Genomic DNA, 14,728 nt, shown 5'->3' with positions numbered 1-14,728 from the left:
TCTTTTTCTGCCCTGATGGCCTGTCATTTCTCTCTAATGATGAGTGGGGGTTACAAGCCCAACAGTGTCCCAGAACTATAATTCATGTTCTTGGGTGTTACCATATTAGCTTTATTTGGATGCAGAGATTGCTTGCAATGCTGGCTAGGAAGTAGCAACTGCAACTGAAAACAGAGCTCAGAGACTGAAAATGGTATCCAGGGATATGGTGTGCTCCTTGCTGTACCTAGCACAAACTTACTCATCCATCTCCCACAGCCCATCTGAAAGGCACTCTCCAAAAATGGCTGGTTTATTTCTGAAGTCAAAGCTGAAGTTAAACCAACTGTCTTTGTCATATGGAAGAAGGCAAATATAAAAAGGTCACTGAAGTGCCAGATGGAAGAATTTTTAAACTGGGAGCTCTGACATTAATTCTCTGTGTTTGTCTGAAACACTGAACTCAATGAGCAGTTTAAATGCCTGTGTTGATTTGCCAAGTGAAAAACAAGTCACTGTCATGGAAAGGCCAACTGATAGGACCTGGAGTAGGAATTCCAAGATGATACAAATCTGAAAACAAGTTCAAACATGCGAACAAAAAAAAAAGTTTTATACTGGAAACTGTAATGGGCAGTGCTTACACAGCTTTTTCTTCTCACCACTGCCGCCATCAACAACCCCAATATAGCGTATATTTTTTCTGCTTTAACTAATACCTAAATATTAACTTAATTACTGAATTAAGCACAAGTCAGGAATTTTACTGCATATGACTGTATGTCCCTTGGGCAAGGTGGAACTAAGTATTTCTAAAATTAGTATTTTTTCTGTTCATGGCACAGCCTAACTTCAGAAAAGTGCATTTTCTGTCCACTGCAAAGGAAAGAAAACTGAATTTGAAGACAACTGGGATTAGATTTTAGGTCTATAGAAGCTTACATATGTCCTCAAAGCAAAACCCTGTTCTGTGATTACAGTCATCAGAAGGAGTCACCTAAGGACAGGGTCTCAGATGAAGGTCATGCACAACTCCTGACAGCCAGTAAGATACATGAAAAGAGACAGAGATGCAACAGAGCTGATCTAAAGGGGCATTTTTCTCTATTTCTGTACTTTTAAAGCTTGGCAAATAAACTCTTCTTTATACTTGCACACCGTACAGCTTTGTCTCAAAGTAAGTGGCATGCAAGCTGGCAAGTTTTTCCTGCAATTACAATTGGGCTGCTGCTTCCATTAACCTGGTTCAGGACTTAAAGCATCCAAAAGCAGTCAGGTTGTTCTTGTAGTAAACCAAGCAGGAGGACAGAGGAGCTGTCAACAGAGATGCCAGCATGGAGAGCAGCAGCTTCCAGCACCAGGCACAAGCCAGAAACTCCCTGGCAACCTGCAGAGTGGTGGAGAAAGTGTCTGAACATAGACAATCTCATCAAATTGTGGCAGGTGGTTTCTATACTCTTTTACTTAGTTACTCATTTGTATCTGTTGTCTATCCTCCTCTGTAACCATATGAACAGCATTTAAAAATAAAGACCAAAAAAATATTTTCAGTCTCTCTCACAGATCAGCCTCCTGCTCTAACAGATGGCTACATGTGCCAGTGCACGTTTATGCAGTTTTCTTCCTGTAAATGCATTATTAGTAGTTTTGTATGAACTCAGTATTGTCTTTCTGAGTTTATAGGTTTATAGTTTTATTCTATCCTCCAACACTTCCCCCAATCATGAAGTTATCACAGATGTATCCATAAATGCAGAAAGTCTTACCCCTGCTGTGGTTAAGTGTGAGAAGTCTTGAGAGACTTGACAACACAATGCCTATTCATGCCAAATTTGAGGCTGTCAGTAAAGTTTTTAAGAAAATCAATGGTAAACAACTCTATGCCTTGAAAATAGGTTTTCTATATTCTTTTAGCTCCCTTCCTGTCCCTAGCAAGTCTCGTTTCTTTCAAAGGTATCAAGTACTTCTGATGCAAAATAAAATAAAGAACTGTTCTCCTTCAAGCAGGGATGCAACAAAAATACTGGACAATAACAATAAAAACAAAAAGATCTGGTCATGCAACTAATAGTATAAGCCCAACTACACATCTAAGAAGTCAACAAAATTCTTTTAACTCGTGAGTTCTAAGTCAGATAAAAACATTGAGACGTGATGAGATAAAAAAATAATTTACAGTTACAACGAACCAGAGAGTATGTTTCAGACTGAGAAGTCAGACAAAACAAGTTTAAGAACTCAAAACCAACCTCATGCATATGCTGAACAGCATTTTTCTTAGAACAAGAAAAAAGGAAGAGGACAGGACATATTGGGACAAGATACATGCAGTTGCTGATGGAGAGGCTTAAGTACCATTTTCTGTGGCATTCTGTACTGTCCTTTCCAAATCAATGGAAGTCTCCCATTATCTTCTGCAGATGCTTAAAAAGTGCTTCCCAGGAATTAATTAAAGACTAGAATGGTAAATTAGTTTGGCTTTTTTTCCTTCAGTTTAGCTCTTCTTCCTTCAGTCAGACAAATTCCTTCATTAAAATAAAAGAAAAAAATTTCCTTACTTTATTCCCTTCCCTCTTTTCCACATTTTTCTTCTTTCCTTTCCTTCCTTCTCTTTCAAAGTTCCTTTCTACTACCTTTAGTGAAAGCTGGAGGAAAAATTAGATAATGAGAGTTCTTTATTTTATTCTGCTAATGCATTTCAAAGTTTCATTCTAGTATCAAGAAAGAAACCTCTTCTGCTCTTAGGTGTTTCATCCCTGAGGTCAACAACCCTGCAGGTTGAGAAATGTAGATTCCAAGGCTGATCAATGCCACCAGTGAAGACAAGCTCTGTGAGCACCTCTAGATCTGCTCCCTTACATATTATCTTCCAAACGACTGAATTTGACAAGCTATCCTCTATCAAATCAGCACAGAATAAATGTATAGACAGAAAAAGAGCTTCAACTTTGTTATTCTCTTGTGTGAGTACTCTCCAGAGCTTTGCATAACCTATATTCCAACTCAATCCCAAACAAATCTTAGTAACAGCCATCCATGACCTTTCTGCCATGGCTTTCTTTCATGAAAGTTTAAAAGTTTAGACAAGGATGAGAAATACAGCTTCACAGCAATTAAATTAAGAAAGACCTCATTTGGATCTCATACAGAACAGACTTCTTTTTTCTTTTTTTTTTTTTTTTTTCTTGCTCAGATAAATGAACTAGTTACAAAACTCTGTAAAACTTGAATGAAAAATCTTAAACAAATTTTCTGGCAGCTCCTGCAGATTTCTCAGACCTGCAGTAGCACAATAACTTTCAAAGCAAAAAGGTGTATGGAAGCATGATTAACCTTGCTTCTCAGTACATAATGTGCAACAGTGCAAAAAAAAAAAAAAAAAATTAAAAATGGCAGCATCTCTGCAAACACACTATGTCCCACAACTCAGAATTTTGTCTGAGGGTATAATGAAAATGATAGCATCTAAAGTTGTTAAAATTAAAATGGAGAGGTTTCAAACTGAGAGTGGGAAGAGATCATTGTAAGGATGGTAATTTTATAAGAACTCTCTGAACAGCATAGAAATAATGCTCAACTTTTGGAAAACAAGTTATTTCAACAGAGAAGTGAAAATTGCTGCTGCTTTGATGTGCTCAGACAAAAACATGTGCTGCAGTGGACTTATGACTGTGCTCAAATCAATTCTCAAGAAAAAGCTGTAACAGTACAAAACAGCCAAGCCTTCTGCATTTGATGGCAATTTGCACCTCTGAAACTGAGTTGATCTTGAATCACTTTCTATAAACAATCAAATTGGTCAAAAAACACATCTTTCAATGAATTTAGAACATCAGTAAGAAGTCTTCCACACTTGCAGTACATTAGCTTCCTCATTAAAGTTTTTCACAAAACTGAGACTGACTGCAGATACTTTGCATGGCTTTCTCTGCACGGCTGCCTACCAGAATATAATCACATTTTATAATTATATGATTTTATGTATCTGAACTACTTTGCCAAATACAGGGAATTCCTTGCCAACTTGAAAGCTATGGGTGGTGGTTCCACTGCTTCCCCAGGCAGCAGCACAACCAACCAGCCTCATCATTAAACTGTAGAACTTTCCAAGACAACTTTTTTGCACAACATTAAATTAAGATTTCTATAGCCAATATTTATCAACAGAACCCATTTGTTCATTAAAATGCAATATTTATAGGGAAGTCTGGGCAAGCATATTTTACACATATTCTCTGCAGGTCTAAATAAATTTTCTTTGCACTTAGAAAAAGATATAATAAACTAGGAGAGGACATATTTGAATGTGCTAAGCCTGTAGGCAGAAAAGCACCAGAAATTAATTAAATGAAGTTGAGCTTTCACAATACACAAAAAGTGTATTGTGGTTTTACATCCTTACTGCTCACTTGGAAAAATTTGGTACCTTCCTCTTCAGGTAAGTGTAGAAAATTTAATATTCAATTATAAACATCCTATACAACAAAAACAAAATGCATATAAAATTAGTTCTGTACAATTTCCAGGATAGAATGATAAAGACTGGGTCAAAAGCTTGCTAATAAGTTTGCTATTAGCTTAGATTACTTTATATAGCTGAAGTTTATCACAAAACTTTTCCATTCAGAAGCTGCAACAGATCACCTGGTCTGCAGGATAACACAGCAAGTTTCAAGAGAGTATTAGCTTACCCAAACTCTAATAATGAATTTTCCAAGTTAAAACAAAAAAACTCCTCCTATTTTTCACACCATTTTTGCCTAGCACTCTATCTTGCAGTAAGATAAAACCAGATAAAACTGCCTACTTCTGCATCCTCTGTGGACCTGCCCATAACTGGACAGGAACTTCAGAGAAAGCCATTCACACAGAAATACAATAAACAAAAGAGCAAAATCACAATTTACTTCAGTTCAACAGCAATAGAGGGAAAAGCCCTAAAGTTATTTTTATAGAGGTAAAATTACATATTTAAAGTGTTGATCCAAAAGTCTTACACAAAATCCCCCCCTTGAAATCAAAATGCAATGTTAAATTGTTATTTCATTGCTTGCTTTTTGCGAAATTGCTAAATCCAGAACTATTTGTAGGCTTACATTAGGGAATAGAACAAAATATATCAGTGAAAAATATGCCACAAATGAAAGAGAGGTACATAATCCATAATTCTGAAAATATACCAACAACTTAATTTATCATTCTTGACTGGTGGAGTTGCTACTGGGAGAAGCTTTTCTGACATTAACTTGGTGATAGTAGGCTTTCAAAAAGTAAAGTACTTAAGTCTATTCCTTAACTAATGAACTTAACTGATGTACCTTCCTGCCATGTTATCCAAAGAGAAACCTAATTAAAGATGTTAGAAGTCAGTGTGGACCTACCTAAGGGAATACAAGCTCAGCAAACATAATATTTAACCTGTTCTTCCCAGTTTAAGAACACCACTTTTATTTTTCTTTAGTTCAAAACTAGACTTTGGAATACCAGTATCACACGATTTCTCTGTTGTTTCCATTCCTATTTGCTAGAATACGCTCCTTCACTTCAACTAAGCTGCAATTATTGAATCCATAACTGAAACATTTAGGAAAATTTTAACACCAATATTATCAAACTCAGTTTACAAACCATGTATAGCACTGCCTGATGGCTGTATATTTTGCCAGGACTTCAAAGGGAAATAACCCTAAGAGAACTCTCCTAGCAGCTCCTGTGGGCTTTAGGAGTCACGTCTACCTCCACATTTACACAGAAGTTACTCAGTGTGTCAGCCTGAAGCCTCACCTGACCCAGCATCCACACCCGCTCTTGCCCCAGCAAATTCCTGCCGACCACAGAGGTCAGGCCAGGACAGCACATCAAAACCTGCATGAGGTAAAAAAATCTGGCACCATGCAAGGATTTCCCTTAAAGGACAAAATAATCTCTTGCCTCTGGGAGCCGGAGCCCAGCGGAGCTGTGTGACTCCCTCTGGCAGTGCCCAGGCCAGATGAGCCTTGGGACCAACCAGGTCCACTTGTGCTGCGGACTGGTACCAGGCCCTTCCAACAGCACTGTCCATTTTCAAGGCTGTGGGGTCTCAGAGAAACACAAGCTACTTTCCTGAGCATGGCACCTGCTCAGGAGTCATCTTTTTAAACAGTCCACCTGAGTGTGAGGTGAAAAATGCTCAAAAACCTGTGTGGGTTTGGTTTTAGCGGGTTTTTTTCTTGCTTAATTCTGCTTAGGATTTACAGAAAAAAACAACAAAAAAAGAGATAGTAAGCTGACCATTTTTGCTATAGGATTTCCAAAGGCTGGCTTAACCTCCTTTGCATGTGCAGATGATTTTTCTGCTCAACAACAGCTTTTTGAAGTTCTTCCTACCTGGAGTCAGGGACAGGAAGGAGACTATGGCAAACATTCTCTCCTCAGGTAAGTGCTTATATCCTGTTGCAACAGACCTCAGCCTCACTACAGAACTGATCCACACAGAGAAGACAGCAATCTTTACAGAGCACACAGAACTACATCCTATTAAACTATGCATTTCTTACCTTTCCCATCCACATTTTTAACTTTTCATCATGTTTTCCACATTATGTTTTTTTCCTCCAAATATTAATTTGGGATCTCTGTTTAGCTAAATTTTAGCATAGGGAATATTTATCAATAAAAAAATGTCTGAAATGTTACTGATTTTCTTAGCTCGGAAAACTAAAATGGGTGAAACCCAGAGACAGCAGTAACACGGTGAACAGAGCTGATGGTTTTACATTTGGAAAGAAAAACATTTGGGATAGGAAAGCTGGTGGGAGCAACAACTTTCACATGCATATACAGACAAGAAAATATCACTGAGAAATGCCCTAATTTAAAATCTGCTTTAAAAAAAATCACATCTGCCTAAGAGTTTCTGGACTTTCATTCTTTGTACAGCATGAGAGCAAGCACAAGTGTTTGGGCTACTTCTGTGTATTAAACAATGGCACTGAAGGTTTGCAATTATTAGTAGTTAAGACAGCATAAGCAAAGGAAAATGTCCATTAAAAAGGCTTGCAGATAAAATTATTATTGTATTAGAAACATCCAAGGGTAGTCTTCACCAAAAAATAGCATCTCTACTTTACAAGACAAAACTATGCAAATTAAGTTTGTATACAGTGTGAAAGAGCTGACTTCACGTCGCTTACATTGCAGTACATCAAGTGTCACACATTTAAAATTCTTTTTAAACAAGGAACTCCAGAAAAATAATAATGAAGACTTCAGAAAATAATTGAGATAGGGCTGGATATTCACCCTTTAATCGTATTCACTGTTTAAGAAGATAAGCTCCTTAATTGGCAAGTACAGAAAAAACAAACATGAATTGCTGTCAAACTCGTTATTTGATCCCACCTTGATATACAACTGATCTCTTCTTAAAGTATAATTCACATACTGCATAAAGTATAAACACAATACTCTAGAAATAAAACTATCTGCTTTTACCCTTGACTAGTAACAGCAAAAAACATATTTCATCATTCTACCATTACTACCACAGTTGGTTTTCTTTAAATGCCAGACCAGATATTGAAATAATTTTTTTTGTTCAATTACATTGATGTTCTGTTGAGATTAATCTCCAGTTTGATCTACAACTGAAACACACTGGCTGTCAGTTAAGACACCAAAAATATTTCAAATTATTCTATACATTCTTTCTCTCTTGTACTAATTATAACTGCTGCTTTTTTCCTCCTCTTTTTCCCTGAGCACACTGCTGCTCTAAGCTTTCTAACACTGAAATATTCCACTAAGATCGAAACTGCTGCCAACACACTCCTATATAAGCATTCAAGAACGACTACTTAAAATGACTACCTTGCTTTTTGTTTTATTAAATAAAGGCAGCCTGCAAGAGAAATTGAATAGTAAGTGGTTAACAAGGCAAAAAGATATGACGTCCACGATATAGTATGTATTTATAAAAGATCATTTTAATTTTATCTTCCACCACCAAGCAAATCTGTAACTGATAAAGACATTTATTCAGATCCAGCAAGATGCACAGACTTGTTAGCAGAGATGAAAAAGTGGCTGATCACGTCCTTCACTCACTTGTCCCAGAGGGCGTTCAGCCAAGCATATATCGGAAAAAATTGCCCATACTACTCTCTTAATACAATAATAAATACGGCTGCTGGAGAGAGAAATACAAAGCTGTATCAAGAAAAGCATTGCTTTTAAGCCTTCCCCTACCTTTTCCCTGATATTTACAAACCGCAGGCAGTGCTGCCAGGGACTCTCACCAGGGTTGCTGCCGAGAGGTCTCATGTGGCGTTCCCAGCTTCCCACCGCCTCCCTCTGCCTGGTTTTTAACCATTCCCGAAAAAAACCCACCCTGATATGCACAGAATGAATCCTGTTTAAGTTGGAAGCATGTGATAACTAGGCTTCAGGTTGAAACAGGAAGCCCCAGCACCCAATTAATCCCAGAGATTTAAAGAAGCCCCATCTTACCGTTTTGCTGTTGCCCAGATCAGGTTAGATTCACCTGCAACTCTTTGACATCTCTCTAGCAATGTTGGTGTTTGCAGTCAGGCCGGCCTCATTCAGCAACTGAATTCACAACATCTTTCTGCACTAGCAAGCTGAAACGGTACGGCTGTACTACAGCTAAGAAAGGGGGAAATCTAAAGCAGAAAACAAAGAAATCCCTCAAGACAGGGGAATCCCAGTGGAATAAAATATAAAAGGTACAGATGAGGACCATGGGTACAGTATTTCTCTGTCTAAATTTCACCAGCAATATCATGCTCTTTGTGAAAAGATTTTTTTTTTTTTTTTTAATATGATGGACTTGCCTGTGGAGTTCCCAGAAAGGCAGAGTATCCAGGCTCTGCAGCAGCATTGCAGCCAAAGTAACCATGCATATGCTATCTAGGCAATTTACAGCAGTCTTTTAAAAAATATATTGATTTACAATGTAGGGCTGCCTCAACCCAATACCAAACTGCAAACAAAATAGTTAATGGTGATTTCATAGGAATTAAGGAAAAAAAAAATCAGCATTCAAGAAAAAGGATGCAACTAATCAACCCCAATTTAATTACGTCCCAGAACTGAAGGAAACCAGCAAGTTCTTGAGTAGCAAATTATATTAAAGTGATAATCTAAGGGTATCTGGAAATACACGCCATGTATTGCCACTGTCCACTTTTACAGAAACAATAAATACGAAAAAGCATTTTTAAATGTAGTGAGCCAAAATCTGAACACTGAAGTTACTTTTAGCATTGTAAGGATGAAGAGTAGTATTTAATTTATGAACACACAAAATATGCAGGGCTGTGAGTTAAGAGACAGAGACCTACTCCAGGCTGGGTATCCACTGCTGAGCCCAAGTGAGCTTGGGTGTGGTACAAAGCAAGAGAGGGTGCAGGAGCAAGCCCTCCAGGAGGGTTTTTCCAAAAGGGAAGCAGGAAATCTTCTCCATCTCCTACTCCTACAGCAGCCCCTGCTGGCCTGTGCTTCAGATGGCTCCTGGCTCCCCAGAAACCTTCCAGGTTTGGGGGAGCACTGGGCAGACTATGCTAGGACAGGGAACAGTAACATATACATAAGTGAAACTCTCAGGAGAGAAAGAACACAGCTCAACTGAGATGATATCCTGAACACTCAGAAATATTTTTTATTTTTACGTAATAAGGAGGTGCTACTAACTAGCAGATGAAACACAGCCCTAGCACATGCCCTGGGTGGCTCCAGTGACCTACATCACACTGGAAAGAGGTTCCCCCATAGAGTCCCACTTTGAAAGCACAGTGTGCTGAAACTCCACACATTTGCTCAAGTCCCACTGTAGTCACCAAGACTTGAACACATGCTTAAATACTTCTCAAAGTTCACAACACAGTCTAGCATTAGTAGCTTCAGTGACACTAAAACTTGAGGAGCATGAGCAAATTCCCAAAGATGCTCCCAAAATTAAGTAGCACTTGATATTTTTTACCCTCATCTATTTCCCAATATTAATCACAGAATATTCCAGAATACAACTAAGTTTGCTAGCTTTTTAAGCAGACAGAAGGCTTCACTTCTCCTGAACTTCACTTCTTCTTCCACTCACTAGGCCAGAATTTTATCCTTGGGTGTTTCAAGTGTTGGGATCCAAAGAAAACATGATAAAAAGACTTCCAATGTAAATTAAGAGAAAATACATTCGAAACATTTACATTTCTTGTCTTTATTCTGTCAACATGAAATTTGTCTGAGTATGAGGGGGAACAGTACAGAACTCAGGGGAAAAAAGACATTTAAATCCACATCTTATTCGACAGTTTTTCAGAAACACCACAAAGAACTCAAGCAGTATAAAATTCAAATGTGTGTACTCTGTCTGGAAGATGGTAACAATCAGTAGGATGGCTTAGTGGAGAAGCTTTTATTAAACCAACCAATCTACTAGGACATACAATTCCTAAACCCACATGGTTGACAATTCTCATATTTGCAATACAAAAAATCCCAAAGAAACAAAGAAAAAGAACAACCACAAAACCCTAGCTAATCAGGAAAAAAAAGAAATTAATTTTGTGTTACAAATTTTCACGATGAATACTAGAGACAGTTTACAATTTTTTTCATTAGGGAGAGTTATAAAGAATTATTGATAGCTTTTTAATAGCTATCAGCATAATCCCCAAGGAAGAATCCCTGAAAATGCTTTTTTTTTTTTTGAGTTACATATGTTGTTACAGATCATCTCTTAGAGGAACAAAACTCAGTGATAGCCCTTTTCAGAGTCATCTATAGCATTATAGCTAGAAGAAGAAAGCTTTCTCTAAATGAATTAAACTTTAACACAAAAAGATGAATTCGCCTTCATCTTTTTCTCAAGTTTAAATATGCCACACACTGAAATTCTCATCTTGTTTGAAAGCACTGAATTTTAACCTCCCCTAGTTTTCACTTTGAGATACTCACATGAAAGGCTTTGTTGGGGTTTTTATATTTCACCTGACGTCTTTCTACATTGCAACGAAAAAACTCAGGTTTTCTAAGTAAAAAAAAAGATTTATGTGCAAAATTGAAGTTACTGTGGTTAAAAAAATACAAAGCCAAATCAACCTCCACATTCCTATGATGTGCTTGCACATTAATAGTATCCAATTTGAAAAAACTGGATCCATTTTATTCTTCTTCTCTAAGTGTTGCTCCTTTTAGCCACAACTTCAGTCCTTAAGGATTTGGCTCTCTGCTAATTTTGCCACACAGTGAAAACAGTGAATCCATGTTATGCAAAACAATAAAGCAACCACTTTCGGAGGGGAGGAACTGTTGACAACTCTTGTGCTGGAACTGAACTACCAAATCTCACCAGCATTGTTCAGCTGCCTCTCTCTCTCTTCCTCACATGCTTTATTATGAAAGATAACCAAAATTCCTGGTGAAAAATCCACTGAGGATCACAGCAAAAGATCATGTAATCTATGAATTCGAGTTCCACAGGCGAAGACCCTGGTGATCTCTGTGGAAAGGGTAGAAGTTATATGGAAATAAGCATCCTACCACTTTATAGCTTTAAGCCAATCTAGACCATTACATGATGAAACTCTGAAGATGTACCAGAAGTAGGATAATACGGCCAACTACCCTAGGCAACATATAAATTATTTTCAGAAAATTAACCAGAACTCTTGAGAGCTTTCTCTGTGGCCTCTACAGTACATATAAAAACTGCTTTTACAGAACATCCAACAGCTTGGGAAGATGCTCTTGGATTGACTTGAAGCCTAAAATTTAATCTAATTTTTAAAGTAATTTATACTGTATTTTCTCAATGAAAGACAACTGTGAGTGTTCAGGTGAATATGACTGCTCCATTAAATAAGGTTGACACTTTTGGCATTGAAGGAGGTTGACAGAGCATCTGCAGAAGATTGAAGACTGTGCTTTAAAATAACTAATAAAGCACTGACCTAGAAACCGAGTGAAAAGTCAGAGATCTTTTGTTGACATTCACAATAAGAAGGAAATGAGGAAACCTCACAATTATTCTTGCCTTCACTCTCATGTGGGACCATGAAGGACTCCAAACCAAGAGCTTTGCATGACTGTGAACTTATATGAGGTTTACCTGCACACATCTCCACTGTAATCTAGAGAGCAATTTCCCTAAATTCTGGTCTTCCTGAAATTTGGTATCCAAATACTGAAACTGAAGGGGCAGAGGGAATCTCACAAAGCATCTTCTCTAGATAGTGCCTATAAGGAACCCTCTGACTGGTTCTGTTTTCAGAGATATCTGCCACTGCTAATAAAAGAAACTCACAACAATGACATTTAATCAATACAGTGTTTTGAGGCGTGAGATAATTTCAGCAATTATTCCAGGCTCCCTACAAGTTTATTTCCTTTTAACTGGTAACAACCTGTTTATATTTTCACTCTTCACATGTTTGTCTTTAAGACGTGACAAGTGGCAGAAGAACCAGCAGCCCAGGAGCTGGGACTGAATTCCAGTTCCAAAGCTGCACCCTCTGTCTACCAATCTGAAGTACCATTGGCAGGTATCTAAGGTTCTGCTCTTTGTCACAGGAAGTTACTGAGGGATGCTATAAAAACATGTTTATTACAGCAATCTATGAACCAACACGTTTCATCATGTGGAAGAAGCGATAACTGATTAACTGTCATCTCAGATGTCTTAATGGATTCAATATGCATTATATTAAATCAGTCTCTATGGCTGTCGTGTTATTATTATGGGGACAGTAACAGGACAGAAATGTGTTTATGTCAGTGAGAGAGTTATACTGAAGAAATGTAGACTCCATGGTCATATATGATGTACCATACTGTTCAAATCAACTTCCTTTCTTGTGATTCTGCAAAATGGAGGTTTAGTTCTCAGCTTTCCCTCTAGACACCCTACAAACTTCCAGTTATCTGAACAGATAATTTTTTAATATTAACATAATTTTAAGATGTCAGAGGAACATGAACAATGATAAATATACAAAGTCAGAATAAAAGTTCCTCTAGCCTGGTTCTGAAAGCAATCAAGTTTGTCAGAGTATAAGGACAGATAAATGTGACCCCTTCTCCTGTATATCTTTCTAACCACCAGCAGTTTACTTTGTAGTTCAAAGGTTAAATTCAGACCAGTTTAACTCATTTACACCTTTGGCCTCAGGTGGTAGAGAGTTACACAACACTGAGCAGTTTGAAACCACTCCTCCTGAGAACCAAAATAACCTCATTATTTGTCACTAAGTAAGAACTACAAAGCAGCAAAAGAAACTTTGCACATCTACTCCCTCATCATCAGCATAAATTCAGCTTGTGATCTTAGAGGTTACTATCTATTCTCTCTCAGTTCTTTGTTTTACATTCCAATGGGTCTTCCTCTATTTCTTTCAGCTCCGTGGAAGCTATATTGAACTTCTAACATCATTGTTGTCTTATCCCTCTGTGTAATCTTTTGTGTCATTTTTGTTTTATGATGATTAATATTTGATATGATATTTACACAAGCAGGATTTCTACAAGAACATGACGGCGAATTTCTTTTCCTATTCCTTTCTCAAGGTTTACTTATTTTTTAGATTAATGCTGAACACTGAGTCACTATCTTCAAGCTATTATCCAGTGACCCTATAATTCTTATCTGGAATAAAGTAATTTGTTTAGACTCACCATTACACAAGCATAGCTGCAGTTAAGTTCTTCACATGCATCACTTTGTACGTATCAGTGGGAAATGCCACTATTGTTTATCATCCAAATAGACTATACTGAAAAATGATTGGGCCACTTTGGGAGTTCAACTACACAGTACCTTTTTTCCATGTTCCAATTTTTCATGCCTCTTCCGCGTCTTTGCCTTCCACCAGGAGGGTTATTTGCCATTCCCCCCTAAGTCTCAAAAAGGGAAATTTTACCTGTTCTACATGGCATATGCAACCAGTGTGACAAATGCATAAGCAAATCACAATGATAGGAAAATCTGATGGTAGAGAAACACTAAGTTAGATGGTAGAGTGGTATGAAATTAAAGAAGCTGCTGACAAAAAAATAAACAGTCAAGTAGTACCTGATTTAGGAACATTATTCATTCTTATGACAGTCATCTCCCCTCCTTCCAGCTGTTTTCGTGTAGAAGATTGTACTGCCTAACGGACAAGAGTTTCACTGCAATCACCCAAACTCTTGTTCTTTACTAACTGAATTTGTATAGAACTATGTACACCAAAAAAGCATGTCAAACCTCTACCTGATGCAATGCTGACTCAAGTACTCACAGAAAACAAGCACCAGAACTACAGGTATTGCACGAATATTTATCTGCTCTTTGGTTAAATATGAAGTATTGGTTTTGACCTATAAAGCCCTTTACTGTCTGGGTCACTAGCCCCTTGCAGACTGCTTTTCTTGTCCCATTTTATCTCAGCAATTCAGACAAGAGGGCTGCGTTCACCTGGGCATTCTCATTGAAGGGCACTTCAGTCCAGAAGCTGATAAAGCTTTAATGCATGTTGAGCAGCTTATCTGTTTTCCCAGGGCATATTAGGCGAGAAATAGAAAGCATCTCAGCAGAAGTGAGCTGCAGAAGACATGAAACTTCAGAAAGGACAAGAGAAAAAAAACCCCTCTTCCTTGTACTATAAAAACTACCTCTACAAAATACATACAGCTAGTGGCAGCACAGCCACTGCAGCTTACATGTTCACAGAGCACCCACCAGTACCGGAAATTCCACCAAAATGTTTTTTTTTCC

General features: G+C 37.7%; 1 protein-coding gene across 2 annotated transcripts in view; it reads right to left on the bottom strand.

The window, feature by feature from the left end:
* Nucleotides 1-14,728, bottom strand: part of CDK14 (cyclin dependent kinase 14) — a 306,222-nt gene that overhangs the window by 238,391 nt on the left and 53,103 nt on the right. The window contains exon 1 of one of the 2 annotated variants that reach the window (XM_071735201.1): nt 8,467-8,740. The exons of the other annotated variant lie outside the window; for it this stretch is intronic. The gene's annotated coding sequence lies outside the window, so the exon portion shown is untranslated. Of the gene's footprint in view, nt 1-8,466; nt 8,741-14,728 lie in introns of those variants that run through there. 2 annotated transcript variants of the gene reach the window in all.

The sequence above is a fragment of the Heliangelus exortis genome, chromosome 2 (assembly GCF_036169615.1).
Source record: "Heliangelus exortis chromosome 2, bHelExo1.hap1, whole genome shotgun sequence".
In the NCBI taxonomy this organism is placed as follows: Eukaryota; Metazoa; Chordata; class Aves; order Apodiformes; family Trochilidae; genus Heliangelus; species Heliangelus exortis.
The sequence above is the reverse complement of the archived record's forward strand: the minus strand, read 5'-3'. Positions and strand labels throughout refer to the sequence as shown.